At 35.7% G+C, this 13657-nt stretch overlaps 8 non-coding genes across 8 annotated transcripts; all 8 read right to left on the bottom strand.

Moving 5' to 3' along the window:
- Nucleotides 1–31: 31 nt before the first annotated feature.
- On the bottom strand, nt 32–103 carry TRNAH-GUG (transfer RNA histidin (anticodon GUG)). The gene has a single exon. It is a non-coding gene; the product is annotated as a tRNA-His (tRNA).
- A 570-nt stretch (nt 104–673) lies between these two features.
- Nucleotides 674–746, bottom strand: TRNAR-ACG (transfer RNA arginine (anticodon ACG)). The gene has a single exon. It is a non-coding gene; the product is annotated as a tRNA-Arg (tRNA).
- A 1646-nt stretch (nt 747–2392) lies between these two features.
- Nucleotides 2393–2465, bottom strand: TRNAR-ACG (transfer RNA arginine (anticodon ACG)). The gene has a single exon. It is a non-coding gene; the product is annotated as a tRNA-Arg (tRNA).
- A 2802-nt stretch (nt 2466–5267) lies between these two features.
- TRNAR-ACG (transfer RNA arginine (anticodon ACG)) lies at nt 5268–5340 on the bottom strand. The gene has a single exon. It is a non-coding gene; the product is annotated as a tRNA-Arg (tRNA).
- Nucleotides 5341–6424: 1084 nt separating this feature from the next.
- TRNAR-ACG (transfer RNA arginine (anticodon ACG)) lies at nt 6425–6497 on the bottom strand. The gene has a single exon. It is a non-coding gene; the product is annotated as a tRNA-Arg (tRNA).
- Nucleotides 6498–9299: 2802 nt separating this feature from the next.
- On the bottom strand, nt 9300–9372 carry TRNAR-ACG (transfer RNA arginine (anticodon ACG)). Its single transcript has one exon. It is a non-coding gene; the product is annotated as a tRNA-Arg (tRNA).
- A 1069-nt stretch (nt 9373–10441) lies between these two features.
- Nucleotides 10442–10514, bottom strand: TRNAR-ACG (transfer RNA arginine (anticodon ACG)). The gene has a single exon. It is a non-coding gene; the product is annotated as a tRNA-Arg (tRNA).
- A 2240-nt stretch (nt 10515–12754) lies between these two features.
- On the bottom strand, nt 12755–12827 carry TRNAR-ACG (transfer RNA arginine (anticodon ACG)). The gene has a single exon. It is a non-coding gene; the product is annotated as a tRNA-Arg (tRNA).
- Between the last annotated feature and the right edge of the window lie 830 nt (nt 12828–13657).

The following is a 13657-nucleotide window of genomic DNA, read 5'->3' as shown; positions in this document are numbered from 1 at the left end:
AAAAATGGATGATTGAGAAACAAAATCAAAATGCCGTGACCCGGATTCGAACCGGGGTTGCTGCGGCCACAACGCAGAGTACTAACCACTATACGATCACAGCAATTTAAGCGAGCCAGGTAGGAGTCGAACCTACAAACTTATGATCCATAGTCAGACACGTTATCCAGGTGCCCTGTAGTAATTGAAGTGTCTTTCCTGTTTTTGAGCCTGTTTTAAAGTTTTATGGTTATTGAAGTATATACAGAATCACATTTTGGAAATTGACTTTACACTATCTGCAGGGATTGATTCCCAAAAACGTTTTAGGTACAATAATCCTTGTGGCTGCTAAAAGATCTTTCAAAAATGTAATGAACTTACTCAGACAGAGCACAAACATTCTTCTTTCTTGAATTCCAGAATTTATGTCAAATTCACAGTCCTTTAGTAAAATAATTCACAATTAAATTATTCAAAGCATGTTAAGATAGCTTTATAATAAGCATTAAACACAAATAGTGCAAGCACCTTCAAAGAATCTGCTTACTTTCTGAAATTTTCTTAAGATTCAGTATTGTGTAAAAATGGATGATTGAGAAACAAAATCAAAATGCCATGACCTGTTTTCGAACCGGGGTTGCTGCGGCCACAACGCAGAGTACTAACCACTATGCGATCAAGGCAATATAAGCGAGCCAGGTAGGAGTCGAACCTACAATCTTCTGATCCGTAGTCAGACGCGTTATCCATTGCGCCACAGGCCCACGTGTTTTGTAGTAATTGAAGTGTCTTTCCTGTTTTTGAGCCTATTTTCAGAGTTTTATGGTTATTGAAGTATATACAGAATCACATTTTGGAAATTGACTGTAGACTATCTGCAGGGATTGTTTCCCAAAAACGTTTTAGGTAAAATAGTAATTGTGACTGCTAAAAGATATTTCAAAATGTGATGAACTTACTCAGAAGGAAGCCCAAACATTCTTCTTTCCTGAATTCTAGAATTTATGTCAAATTCCCAGTACTTTAGTACAATAATTCACAATTAAATTATTCAAAGCATGTTAAGATAGCTTTATAATAAGCATTAAACACAAATAGTGCAAGCACCTTCAAAGAATCTGCTTACTTTCTGAAATTTTCTTAAGATTCAGTATTGTGAAAAAATGGATGATTGAGATACAAAATCAAAATGTCGTGACCCGGATTCGAACCGGGATTGCTGCGGCCACAACGCAGAGTACTAACCACTATACGATCACAGCAATTTAAGCGAGCCAGGTAGGAATCTAACCTACAATCTACAGATCCATAGTCAGACATGTTATCCATTGCCCACTGTCCCGGGTGTCTTGTAGTAATTGAAGTGTCTTTCCTGTTTTTGAGCCTGTTTTCAGAATTTTATGGTTATTGAAGTATATACAGAATCACATTTTGGTAATTGACTGTACACTATCTGCAGGGATTGTTTCCCAAAAACGTTTTAGGTAAAATAATCCTTGTAAATGCGATAAGATCTTTAAAAAATGTGATGAACTTACTCAGACAGAGCCCAAACATTCTTCTTTCCTGAATTCCAGAATTTATGTCAAATTCACAGTCCTTTAGTACAATTATTCACAATTAAATTATTCAAAGCATGTTAAGATAGCTTTATAATAAGCATTAAACACAAATAGTGCAAGCACCTTCAAAGAATCTGCTTACTTTCTGAAATTTTCTTAAGATTCAGTATTGTGAAAAAATGGATGATTGTGAAACAAAATCAAAATGCTGTGACCCATTTTCGAACCAGTGTTGCTGTGGCCACAACGCAGAGTACTAACCACTATACGATGATGGCAATTTAAGCGAGCCAGGTAGGAGTCGAACCTACAATCTACAGATCCATAGTCAGACACGTTATCCAGGTGCCCTGTAGTAATTGAAGTGTCTTTCCTCTTTTTGAGCCTGTTTTAAAGTTTTATGGTTATTGAAGTATATACAGAATCACATTTTGGAAATTGACTGTACACTATCTGCAGGGATTGATTCCCAAAAACGTTTTAGGTACAATAATCCTTGTGACTGCTAAAAGATCTTTCAAAAATGTAATGAACTTACTCAGACAGAGCACAAACATTCTTCTTTCCTGAATTCCAGAATTTATGTCAAATTCACAGTCCTTTAGTAAAATAATTCACAATTAAATTATTCAAAGCATGTTAAGATAGCTTTATAATAAGCATTAAACACAAATAGTGCAAGCACCTTCAAAGAATCTGCTTACTTTCTGAAATTTTCTTAAGATTCAGTATTGTGTAAAAATGGATGATTGAGAAACAAAATCAAAATGCCGTGACCTGTTTTCGAACTGGGGTTGCTGCGGCAACAACGCAGAGTACTAACCACTATGCGATCAAGGCAATATAAGCGAGCCAGGTAGGAGTCGAACCTACAATCTTCTGATCCGTAGTCAGACACGTTATCCATTGCGCCACTGGCCCACGTGTTTTGTAGCAATTGAAGTGTCTTTCCTGTTTTTGAGCCTATTTTCAGATTTTTATGGTTATTGAAGTATATACAGAATTACATTTTGGAAATTGACTGTAGACTATCTGCAGGGATTGTTTCCCAAAAACGTTTTAGGTAAAATAATAATTGTGACTGCTAAAAGATATTTCAAAAATGTGATGAACTTACTCAGACAGAGCCCAAACATTCTTCTTTCCTGAATTCCAGAATTTATGTCAAATTCCCAGCCCTTTAGTACAATAATTCACAATTAAATTATTCAAAGCATGTTAAGATAGCTTTATAATAAGCATTAAACACAAATAGTGCAAGCACCTTCAAAGAATCTGCTTACTTTCTGAAATTTTCTTAAGATTCAGTATTGTGAAAAAATGGATGATTGTGAAACAAAATCAAAATGCTGTGACCCGTTTTCGAAATGGGGTTGCTACAGCCACAACGCAGAGTACTAACTACTATACAATCACGGCAATTTAAGCGAGCCAGGTAGGAGTCGAATCTACAATCTTCTGACTCGTAGTCAGAGGCTTTATCCATTGTGCCACTGGCCCACGTGTTTTGTAGTAATTGAAGTGTCTTTCCTGTTTTTGAGCCTGTTTTCAGAATTTTATGGTTATTGAAGTATATACAGAATCACATTTTGGAAATTGACTGTACACTATCTGCAGGGATTGTTTCCCAAAAACGTTTTAGATACAATAATCCTTGTGACTGCTAAAAGATCTTTAAAAAATGTGATGAACTTACTCAGACAGAGCCCAAACATTCTTCTTTCCTGAATTCCAGACTTTATGTCAAATTCCCAGTCCTTTAGTACAATAATTCACAATTAAATTATTCAAAGCATGTTAAGATAGCTTTATAATAAGCATTAAACACAAATAGTGCAAGCACCTTCAAAGAATCTGCTTACTTTCTGAAATTTTCTTAAGATTCAGTATTGTGAAAAAATGGATGATTGTGAAACAAAATCAAAATGCTGTGACCCGTTTTCGAAATGGGGTTGCTGCAGCCACAACGCAGAGTACTAACTACTATACAATCACGGCAATTTAAGCGAGCCAGGTAGGAGTCGACCCTACAATCTTCTGATCTATAGTCAGACGCGTTATCCATTGCCCACTGTCGCAGGTGTCTTGTAGCAATTGAAGAGTCTTTCCTGTTTTTGAGCCTGTTTTAAAGTTTTATGGTTATTGAAGTATATACAGAATCACATTTTGGAAATTGACTGTACACTATCTGCAGGGATTGTTTCCCAAAAACGTTTTAGGTAAAATAATCCTTGTGACTGCTAAAAGATCTTTAAAAAATGTGATGAACTTACTCTGACAGAGCCCAAACATTCTTCTTTCCTGAATTCTAGAATTTATGTCAAATTCCAAGTACTTTAGTACAATAATTCACAATTAAATTATTCAAAGCATGTTAAGATAGCTTTATAATAAGCATTAAACACAAATAGTGCAAGCACCTTCAAAGAATCTGCTTACTTTCTGAAATTTTCTTAAGATTCAGTATTGTGAAAAAATGGATGATTGAGAAACAAAATCAAAATGCCGTGACCCGGATTTGAACCAGGGTTGCTGCGGCCACAACGCAGAGTACTAACCACTATAAGATCACGGCAATTTAAGCAAGCCAGGTAGGAGTCGAACCTACAATCTACAGATCCATAGTCAGACACGTTATCCATAGCCCACTGTCCCGGGTGTCTTGTAGTAATTGAAGTGTCTTTCCTGTTTTTGAGCCTGTTTTCAGAATTTTATGGTTATTGAAGTATACACAGAATCACATTTTGGTAATTGACTGTACACTATCTGCAGGGATTGTTTCCCAAAAACATTTTAGGTAAAATAATCCTTGTGACTGCGATAAGATCTTTAAAAAATGTGATGAACTTACTCAGACAGAGCCCAAACATTCTTCTTTCCTGAATTCCAGAATTTATGTCAAATTCCCAGTCCTTTAGTACAATAATTCACAATTAAATTATTCAAAGCATGTTAAGATAGCTTTATAATAAGCATTAAACACAAATAGTGCAAGCACCTTCAAAGAATCTGCTTACTTTCTGAAATTTTCTTAAGATTCAGTATTGTGAAAAAATGGATGATTGTGAAACAAAATCAAAATGCTGTGACCCGTTTTCGAACCAGGGTTGCTGCGGCCACAACGCAGAGTACTAACCACTATACGATCACGGCAATTTAAGCAAGCCAGGTAGGAGTCGAACCTACAAATTTATGATCCATAGTCAGTCACGTTATCCAGGTGCCCTGTAGTAATTGAAGTGTCTTTCCTGTTTTTGAGCCTATTTTAAAGTTTTATGGTTATTGAAGTATATACAGAATCACATTTTGGAAATTGACTGTACACTATCTGCAGGGATTGATTCCCAAAAACGTTTTAGGTACAATAATCCTTGTGACTGCTAAAAGATCTTTCAAAAATGTAATGAACTTACTCAGACAGAGCACAAACATTCTTCTTTCCTGAATTCCAGAATTTATGTCAAATTCACAGCCCTTTAGTAAAATAATTCACAATTAAATTATTCAAAGCATGTTAAGATAGCTTTATAATAAGCATTAAACACAAATAGTGCAAGCACCTTCAAAGAATCTGCTTACTTTCTGAAATTTTCTTAAGATTCAGTATTGTGTAAAAATGGATGATTGAGAAACAAAATCAAAATGCCGTGACCTGTTTTCGAACCGGGGTTGCAGCGGCCACAACGCAGAGTACTAACCACTATGCGATCAAGGCAATATAAGCGAGCCAGGTAGGAGTCGAACCTACAATCTTCTGATACGTAGTCAGACGCGTTATCCATTGCGCCACTGGCCCACGTGTTTTGTAGTAATTGAAGTGTCTTTCCTGTTTTTGAGCCTATTTTCAGAGTTTTATGGTTATTGAAGTATATACAGAATCACATTTTGGAAATTGACTGTAGACTATCTGCAGGGATTGTTTCCCAAAAACGTTTTAGGTAAAATAATAATTGTGACTGCTAAAAGATATTTCAAAAATGTGATGAACTTACTCAGAAGGAAGCCCAAACATTCTTCTTTCCTGAATTCTAGAATTTATGTCAAATTCCCAGTCCTTTAGTACAATAATTCACAATTAAATTATTCAAAGCATGTTAAGATAGCTTTATAATAAGCATTAAACACAAATAGTGCAAGCACCTTCAAAGAATCTGCTTACTTTCTGAAATTTTCTTAAGATTCAGTATTGTGAAAAAATGGATGATTGTGAAACAAAATCAAAATGCTGTGACCCGTTTTCGAAATGGGGTTGCTGCAGCCACAACGCAGAGTACTAACTACTATACAATCACGGCAATTTAAGCGAGCCAGGTAGGAGTCGACCCTACAATCTTCTGATCTATAGTCAGACGCGTTATCCATTGCCCACTGTCGCAGGTGTCTTGTAGCAATTGAAGAGTCTTTCCTGTTTTTGAGCCTGTTTTAAAGTTTTATGGTTATTGAATTATATACAGAATCACATTTTGGAAATTGACTGTACACTATCTGCAGGGATTGATTCCCAAAAACGTTTTAGGTACAATAATCCTTGTGACTGCTAAAAGATCTTTCAAAAATGTAATGAACTTACTCAGACAGAGCACAAACATTCTTCTTTCCTGAATTCCAGAATTTATGTCAAATTCACAGTCCTTTAGTAAAATAATTCACAATTAAATTATTCAAAGCATGTTAAGATAGCTTTATAATAAGCATTAAACACAAATAGTGCAAGCACCTTCAAAGAATCTGCTTACTTTCTGAAATTTTCTTAAGATTCAGTATTGTGTAAAAATGGATGATTGAGAAACAAAATCAAAATGCCGTGACCTGTTTTCGAACTGGGGTTGCTGCGGCAACAACGCAGAGTACTAACCACTATGCGATCAAGGCAATATAAGCGAGCCAGGTAGGAGTCGAACCTACAATCTTCTGATCCGTAGTCAGACACGTTATCCATTGCGCCACTGGCCCACGTGTTTTGTAGCAATTGAAGTGTCTTTCCTGTTTTTGAGCCTATTTTCAGATTTTTATGGTTATTGAAGTATATACAGAATTACATTTTGGAAATTGACTGTAGACTATCTGCAGGGATTGTTTCCCAAAAACGTTTTAGGTAAAATAATAATTGTGACTGCTAAAAGATATTTCAAAAATGTGATGAACTTACTCAGACAGAGCCCAAACATTCTTCTTTCCTGAATTCCAGAATTTATGTCAAATTCCCAGCCCTTTAGTACAATAATTCACAATTAAATTATTCAAAGCATGTTAAGATAGCTTTATAATAAGCATTAAACACAAATAGTGCAAGCACCTTCAAAGAATCTGCTTACTTTCTGAAATTTTCTTAAGATTCAGTATTGTGAAAAAATGGATGATTGTGAAACAAAATCAAAATGCTGTGACCCGTTTTCGAAATGGGGTTGCTACAGCCACAACGCAGAGTACTAACTACTATACAATCACGGCAATTTAAGCGAGCCAGGTAGGAGTCGAATCTACAATCTTCTGACTCGTAGTCAGACGCTTTATCCATTGTGCCACTGGCCCACGTGTTTTGTAGTAATTGAAGTGTCTTTCCTGTTTTTGAGCCTGTTTTCAGAATTTTATGGTTATTGAAGTATATACAGAATCACATTTTGGAAATTGACTGTACACTATCTGCAGGGATTGTTTCCCAAAAACGTTTTAGATACAATAATCCTTGTGACTGCTAAAAGATCTTTAAAAAATGTGATGAACTTACTCAGACAGAGCCCAAACATTCTTCTTTCCTGAATTCCAGACTTTATGTCAAATTCCCAGTCCTTTAGTACAATAATTCACAATTAAATTATTCAAAGCATGTTAAGATAGCTTTATAATAAGCATTAAACACAAATAGTGCAAGCACCTTCAAAGAATCTGCTTACTTTCTGAAATTTTCTTAAGATTCAGTATTGTGAAAAAATGGATGATTGTGAAACAAAATCAAAATGCTGTGACCCGTTTTCGAAATGGGGTTGCTGCAGCCACAACGCAGAGTACTAACTACTATACAATCACGGCAATTTAAGCGAGCCAGGTAGGAGTCGACCCTACAATCTTCTGATCTATAGTCAGACGCGTTATCCATTGCCCACTGTCGCAGGTGTCTTGTAGCAATTGAAGAGTCTTTCCTGTTTTTGAGCCTGTTTTAAAGTTTTATGGTTATTGAAGTATATACAGAATCACATTTTGGAAATTGACTGTACACTATCTGCAGGGATTGTTTCCCAAAAACGTTTTAGGTAAAATAATCCTTGTGACTGCTAAAAGATCTTTAAAAAATGTGATGAACTTACTCTGACAGAGCCCAAACATTCTTCTTTCCTGAATTCTAGAATTTATGTCAAATTCCAAGTACTTTAGTACAATAATTCACAATTAAATTATTCAAAGCATGTTAAGATAGCTTTATAATAAGCATTAAACACAAATAGTGCAAGCACCTTCAAAGAATCTGCTTACTTTCTGAAATTTTCTTAAGATTCAGTATTGTGAAAAAATGGATGATTGAGAAACAAAATCAAAATGCCGTGACCCGGATTTGAACCAGGGTTGCTGCGGCCACAACGCAGAGTACTAACCACTATAAGATCACGGCAATTTAAGCAAGCCAGGTAGGAGTCGAACCTACAATCTACAGATCCATAGTCAGACACGTTATCCATAGCCCACTGTCCCGGGTGTCTTGTAGTAATTGAAGTGTCTTTCCTGTTTTTGAGCCTGTTTTCAGAATTTTATGGTTATTGAAGTATACACAGAATCACATTTTGGTAATTGACTGTACACTATCTGCAGGGATTGTTTCCCAAAAACATTTTAGGTAAAATAATCCTTGTGACTGCGATAAGATCTTTAAAAAATGTGATGAACTTACTCAGACAGAGCCCAAACATTCTTCTTTCCTGAATTCCAGAATTTATGTCAAATTCCCAGTCCTTTAGTACAATAATTCACAATTAAATTATTCAAAGCATGTTAAGATAGCTTTATAATAAGCATTAAACACAAATAGTGCAAGCACCTTCAAAGAATCTGCTTACTTTCTGAAATTTTCTTAAGATTCAGTATTGTGAAAAAATGGATGATTGTGAAACAAAATCAAAATGCTGTGACCCGTTTTCGAACCAGGGTTGCTGCGGCCACAACGCAGAGTACTAACCACTATACGATCACGGCAATTTAAGCAAGCCAGGTAGGAGTCGAACCTACAAATTTATGATCCATAGTCAGTCACGTTATCCAGGTGCCCTGTAGTAATTGAAGTGTCTTTCCTGTTTTTGAGCCTATTTTAAAGTTTTATGGTTATTGAAGTATATACAGAATCACATTTTGGAAATTGACTGTACACTATCTGCAGGGATTGATTCCCAAAAACGTTTTAGGTACAATAATCCTTGTGACTGCTAAAAGATCTTTCAAAAATGTAATGAACTTACTCAGACAGAGCACAAACATTCTTCTTTCCTGAATTCCAGAATTTATGTCAAATTCACAGCCCTTTAGTAAAATAATTCACAATTAAATTATTCAAAGCATGTTAAGATAGCTTTATAATAAGCATTAAACACAAATAGTGCAAGCACCTTCAAAGAATCTGCTTACTTTCTGAAATTTTCTTAAGATTCAGTATTGTGTAAAAATGGATGATTGAGAAACAAAATCAAAATGCCGTGACCTGTTTTCGAACCGGGGTTGCAGCGGCCACAACGCAGAGTACTAACCACTATGCGATCAAGGCAATATAAGCGAGCCAGGTAGGAGTCGAACCTACAATCTTCTGATACGTAGTCAGACGCGTTATCCATTGCGCCACTGGCCCACGTGTTTTGTAGTAATTGAAGTGTCTTTCCTGTTTTTGAGCCTATTTTCAGAGTTTTATGGTTATTGAAGTATATACAGAATCACATTTTGGAAATTGACTGTAGACTATCTGCAGGGATTGTTTCCCAAAAACGTTTTAGGTAAAATAATAATTGTGACTGCTAAAAGATATTTCAAAAATGTGATGAACTTACTCAGAAGGAAGCCCAAACATTCTTCTTTCCTGAATTCTAGAATTTATGTCAAATTCCCAGTACTTTAGTACAATAATTCACAATTAAATTATTCAAAGCATGTTAAGATAGCTTTATAATAAGCATTAAACACAAATAGTGCAAGCACCTTCAAAGAATCTGCTTACTTTCTGAAATTTTCTTAAGATTCAGTATTGTGAAAAAATGGATGATTGTGAAACAAAATCAAAATGCCGTGACCCGGATTCGAACCGGGGTTGCTGCAGCCACAACGCAGAGTACTAACCACTATATGATCACGGCAATTTAAGCGAGCCAGGTAGGAGTCGAACCTACAATCTACAGATCCATAGTCAGACACGTTATCCAGGTGCCCTGTAGTAATTGAAGTGTCTTTCTTGTTTTTGAGCCTGTTTTAAAGTTTTATGGTTATTGAAGTATATACAGAATCACATTTTGGAAATTGACTGTACACTATCTGCAGGGATTGATTCCCAAAAACGTTTTAGGTACAATAATCCTTGTGACTGCTAAAAGATCTTTCAAAAATGTAATGAACTTACTCAGACAGAGCACAAACATTCTTCTTTCCTGAATTCCAGAATTTATGCCAAATTCACAGTCCTTTAGTAAAATAATTCACAATTAAATTATTCAAAGCATGTTAAGATAGCTTTATAATAAGCATTAAACACAAATAGTGCAAGCACCTTCAAAGAATCTGCTTACTTTCTGAAATTTTCTTAAGATTCAGTATTGTGTAAAAATGGATGATTGAGAAACAAAATCAAAATGCCGTGACCTGTTTTCGAACCGGGGTTGCTGCGGCAACAACGCAGAGTACTAACCACTATGCGATCAAGGCAATATAAGCGAGCCAGGTAGGATTCGAACCTACAATCTTCTGATCCGTAGTCAGACACGTTATCCATTGCGCCACTGGCCCACGTGTTTTGTAGTAATTGAAGTGTCTTTCCTGTTTTTGAGCCTATTTTCAGAGTTTTATGGTTATTGAAGTATATACAGAATTACATTTTGGAAATTGACTGTAGATTATCTGCAGGGATTGTTTCCCAAAAACGTTTTAGGTAAAATAATAATTGTGACTGCTAAAAGATATTTCAAAAATGTGATGAACTTACTCAGAAGGAAGCCCAAACATTCTTCTTTCCTGAATTCCAGACTTTATGTCAAATTCCCAGTCCTTTAGTACAATAATTCACAATTAAATTATTCAAAGCATGTTAAGATAGCTTTATAATGAGCATTAAACACAAATAGTGCAAGCACCTTCAAAGAATCTGCTTACTTTCTGAAATTTTCTTAAGATTCAGTATTGCGAAAAAATGGATGATTGAGAAACAAAATCAAAATGCCGTGACCCGGATTCGAACCAGTGTTGCTGCGGCCACAACACAGAGTACTAACCTCTATACGATCATGACAATTTAAGTGAGCTAGGTAGGAGTCGAACCTACAATCTTTTGATCTATAGTCAGACGCGTTATCCATTGCCCACTGTCTCAGGTGTCTTGTAGCAATTGAAGAGTCTTTCCTGTTTTTGAGCCAGTTTTGGAGTTTTATGGTTATTGAAGTATATACAGAATCACATTTTGGAAATTGACTGTACACTATCTGCAGGGATTGTTTCCCAAAAATGTTTTAGGTAAAATAATCCTTGTGACTGCTAAAAGATCTTTAAAAAATGTGATGAACTTACTCAGACAGAGCCCAAACATTCTTCTTTCCTGAATTCCAGAATTTATGTCAAATTCCAAGTCCTTTAGTACAATAATTCACAATTAAATTATTCAAAGCATGTTAAGATAGCTTTATAATAAGCATTAAACACAAATAGTGCAAGCACCTTCAAAGAATCTGCTTACTTTCTGAAATTTTCTTAAGATTCAGTATTGTGAAAAAATGGATGATTGTGAAACAAAATCAAAATGCTGTGACCCGTTTTTGAAATGGGGTTGCTGCAGCCACAACGCAGAGTACTAACTACTATACAATCACGGCAATTTAAGCTAGCCAGGTAGGCGTCGAACCTACAATCTTCTGATCCGTAGTCAGACGCGTTATCCATTGCGCCACTGGCCCACATGTTTTGTAGTAATTGAAGTGTCTTTCCTGTTTTTGAGCCTTTTTTCAGAGTTTTATGGTTATTGAAGTATATACAGAATCACATTTTGGAAATTGACTGCACACTATCTGCAGGGATTGTTTCCCAAAAACGTTTTAGATACAATAATCCTTGTGACTGCTAAAAGATCTTTAAAAAATGTGATGAACTTACTCAGACAGAGCCCAAACATTCTTCTTTCCTGAATTCCAGACTTTATGTCAAATTCCCAGTCCTTTAGTACAATAATTCACAATTAAATTATTCAAAGCATGTTAAGATAGCTTTATAATAAGCATTAAACACAAATAGTGCAAGCACCTTCAAAGAATCTGCTTACTTTCTGAAATTTTCTTAAGATTCAGTATTGTGAAAAAATGGATGATTGTGAAACAAAATCAAAATGCTGTGACCCGTTTTCGAAATGGGGTTGCTGCAGCCACAACGCAGAGTACTAACTACTATACAATCACGGCAATTTAAGCGAGCCAGGTAGGAGTCGACCCTACAATCTTCTGATCTATAGTCAGACGCGTTATCCATTGCCCACTGTCGCAGGTGTCTTGTAGCAATTGAAGAGTCTTTCCTGTTTTTGAGCCTGTTTTAAAGTTTTATGGTTATTGAATTATATACAGAATCACATTTTGGAAATTGACTGTACACTATCTGCAGGGATTGATTCCCAAAAACGTTTTAGGTACAATAATCCTTGTGACTGCTAAAAGATCTTTCAAAAATGTAATGAACTTACTCAGACAGAGCACAAACATTCTTCTTTCCTGAATTCCAGAATTTATGTCAAATTCACAGCCCTTTAGTAAAATAATTCACAATTAAATTATTCAAAGCATGTTAAGATAGCTTTATAATAAGCATTAAACACAAATAGTGCAAGCACCTTCAAAGAATCTGCTTACTTTCTGAAATTTTCTTAAGATTCAGTATTGTGTAAAAATGGATGATTGAGAAACAAAATCAAAATGCCGTGACCTGTTTTCGAACCGGGGTTGCAGCGGCCACAACGCAGAGTACTAACCACTATGCGATCAAGGCAATATAAGCGAGCCAGGTAGGAGTCGAACCTACAATCTTCTGATACGTAGTCAGACGCGTTATCCATTGCGCCACTGGCCCACGTGTTTTGTAGTAATTGAAGTGTCTTTCCTGTTTTTGAGCCTATTTTCAGAGTTTTATGGTTATTGAAGTATATACAGAATCACATTTTGGAAATTGACTGTAGACTATCTGCAGGGATTGTTTCCCAAAAACGTTTTAGGTAAAATAATAATTGTGACTGCTAAAAGATATTTCAAAAATGTGATGAACTTACTCAGAAGGAAGCCCAAACATTCTTCTTTCCTGAATTCTAGAATTTATGTCAAATTCCCAGTACTTTAGTACAATAATTCACAATTAAATTATTCAAAGCATGTTAAGATAGCTTTATAATAAGCATTAAACACAAATAGTGCAAGCACCTTCAAAGAATCTGCTTACTTTCTGAAATTTTCTTAAGATTCAGTATTGTGAAAAAATGGATGATTGTGAAACAAAATCAAAATGCCGTGACCCGGATTCGAACCGGGGTTGCTGCAGCTACAACGCAGAGTACTAACCACTATATGATCACGGCAATTTAAGCGAGCCAGGTAGGAGTCGAACCTACAATCTACAGATCCATAGTCAGACACGTTATCCAGGTGCCCTGTAGTAATTGAAGTGTCTTTCCTGTTTTTGAGCCAGTTTTAAAGTTTTATGGTTATTGAAGTATATACAGAATCACATTTTGGAAATTGACTGTACACTATCTGCAGGGATTGATTCCCAAAAACGTTTTAGGTACAATAATCCTTGTGACTGCTAAAAGATCTTTCAAAAATGTAATGAACTTACTCAGACAGAGCACAAACATTCTTCTTTCCTGAATTCCAGAATTTATGTCAAATTCCAAGTCCTTTAGTACA

This window comes from Taudactylus pleione, unplaced genomic scaffold (genome assembly GCF_031769625.1).
Source record: "Taudactylus pleione unplaced genomic scaffold, aTauple2 ptg000551l, whole genome shotgun sequence".
In the NCBI taxonomy this organism is placed as follows: Eukaryota; Metazoa; Chordata; class Amphibia; order Anura; family Myobatrachidae; genus Taudactylus; species Taudactylus pleione.
Note: the sequence above shows the minus strand (reverse complement) of the source record. Positions and strands in the feature narration are given on the sequence as shown.